The sequence below is a fragment of the Schistocerca gregaria genome, unplaced genomic scaffold (genome assembly GCF_023897955.1).
Source record: "Schistocerca gregaria isolate iqSchGreg1 unplaced genomic scaffold, iqSchGreg1.2 ptg001051l, whole genome shotgun sequence".
NCBI classification, from domain to species: domain Eukaryota; kingdom Metazoa; phylum Arthropoda; class Insecta; order Orthoptera; family Acrididae; genus Schistocerca; species Schistocerca gregaria.
Window position 1 is genome coordinate 25,001 of NW_026062397.1, and position 2,500 is coordinate 27,500.

A 2,500-nucleotide genomic window follows, 5' to 3' on the forward strand; every position below is an offset into this window, starting at 1 on the left:
GGCATCGAACCAACCCACCACCTGACACCAGCCAAACGTACATCCTGATTTGACACATCTCTGGCAACCTAACCCACGTTGGCCCTTAACCTAACCCACGTTGGCCCTTAACCTAACCCACGTTGGCCCTTAACCTAACCCACGTTGGCCCTTAACCTAACCCACGTTGGCCCTTAACCTAACCCACGTTGGCCCTTAACCTAACCCACGTTGGCCCTTAACCTAACCCACGTTGGCCCTTAACCTAACCCACGTTGGCCCTTAACCTAACCCACGTTGGCCCTTAACCTAACCCACGTTGGCCCTTAACCTAACCCACGTTGGCCCTTAACCTAACCCACGTTGGCCCTTAACCTAACCCACGTTGGCCCTTAACCTAACCCACGTTGGCCCTTAACCTAACCCACGTTGGCCCTTAACCTAACCCACGTTGGCCCCTTAACCTAACCCACGTTGGCACCTTAACCTAAGTTACGCTGCACCTTAACCCAAGTTACGCTGCACCTTAACCCAAGTTACGCTGCACCTTAACCCAAGTTACGCTGCACCTTAACCCAAGTTACGCTGCACCTTAACCCAAGTTACGCTGCACCTTAACCCAAGTTACGCTGCACCTTAACCCAAGTTACGCTGCACCTTAACCCAAGTTACGCTGCACCTTAACCCAAGTTACGCTGCACCTTAACCCAAGTTACGCTGCACCTTAACCCAAGTTACGCTGCACCTTAACCCAAGTTACGCTGCACCTTAACCCAAGTTACGCTGCACCTTAACCCAAGTTACGCTGCACCTTAACCCAAGTTACGCTGCACCTTAACCCAAGTTACGCTGCACCTTAACCCAAGTTACGCTGCACCTTAACCCAAGTTACGCTGCACCTTAACCCAAGTTACGCTGCACCTTAACCCAAGTTACGCTGCACCTTAACCCAAGTTACGCTGCACCTTAACCCAAGTTACGCTGCACCTTAACCCAAGTTACGCTGCACCTTAACCCAAGTTACGCTGCACCTTAACCCAAGTTACGCTGCACCTTAACCCAAGTTACGCTGCACCTTAACCCAAGTTACGCTGCACCTTAACCTAACTTACGCTGCACCTTAACCTAACTTACGCTGCACCTTAACCTAACTTACGCTGCACCTTAACCTAACTTACACTGCACCTTAACCTAACTTACGCTGCACCTTAACCTAACTTACACTGCACCTTAACCTAACTTACACTGCACCTTAACTGTCACATGTAACGTCACAGGAATGTAGCTTTGCCTAACAGCAACCCTCTGAACATAGTTCACTGCTTGGATCCTCTGGTGTCATGTGTATTTCTTGATGCCATGGTGCGTACCCTCACATAAAGGTCTTTCGAGTGTTGCGTACTTTCTACACAGTCCCGCTAACCACTGGAAGGGTGTACCGCTACAGAACGAATATCGCCCTCCCCTCCTGCCCTTCCAAGCTGGTCGGTCAGGCGTTTGTTTGTGAAATGAGCCTTGCAGCTGTTCAGTTGCATTCGGTTGTCGATGCAGTCAGTGTACGTTGTGGTACGGCCTGTGTGGACTGTCCGCTGATGTACGCGTAACCCACACTGATCATCCGTCGTTACGTACTGAGTGACATAATGTGGCACATGCTTGACCGTACACCGGCTGCGCCCTACAATGGCGAATCATAAGGGCCATATGTTGTGCACGATGCTACTTGTCTCGTCTCCCCATTACAGCGAGATTGCACTGTTGTACGCCGTACAGACATGTGGTAGGTAGGTACGGACGAAAGTATTGCATGTTGGCCCCCCCCCCCCCCCCCTCCTCCCTCTGCCGGGAATCAGCGTGAGCCGTCTGTTGATGTAGCGACGAGGGTTTTCCTATTTAATCGTATTGCCCCACACAACATGATAGCACGGTGGACCGCGTTCCACATCTGCGACATGCTACAGAGGCCGGTTGACAGTCGACCGCGCAAGGGACATTGCACACGTGCGCGGACCATCTTCCACGTGTTCTCTCGTGTACATGCCGCAGTGTGTATGTGGGCTGATGTAGCGTGTCGTGACACATAACATGCAGGCATGCCAGAATCGTAGATTTCGCAAATGTAGATTGACGTATACGTTTGCTGCCAAAGATCCGCAAATGAACTGGAAATCAGTTGTTGAGCGGTTGTTCGCGCTGCAGGTGCATCGGTGATAGCGACGATCGGTACATCTATGAACCGGTTGTTTCGGCGGTACCCGCCATGCCCCCGAACCTGAGTTGGCCATGTGGGTATGAAGCGATACGAGGCTGTGGCTTGGCGGGACAGTCCCCGGCCGGTGAGGGGGGGCCGCCCGGCGTGCTGGCCGCGCGCTGCGTGAGCGCACGCACTACAGCCGGCTGGTGGGGGGCGCCCAGTGGCAGGAGCGCCGGCCGACGGGCCCGGCTGGCGTCCCAGCTATGCGCCGGCGCACCCTGCGCGCGGCGCCAGGCGGCCAAAGTGGGTTCTGCCGAGCCCGGTGCG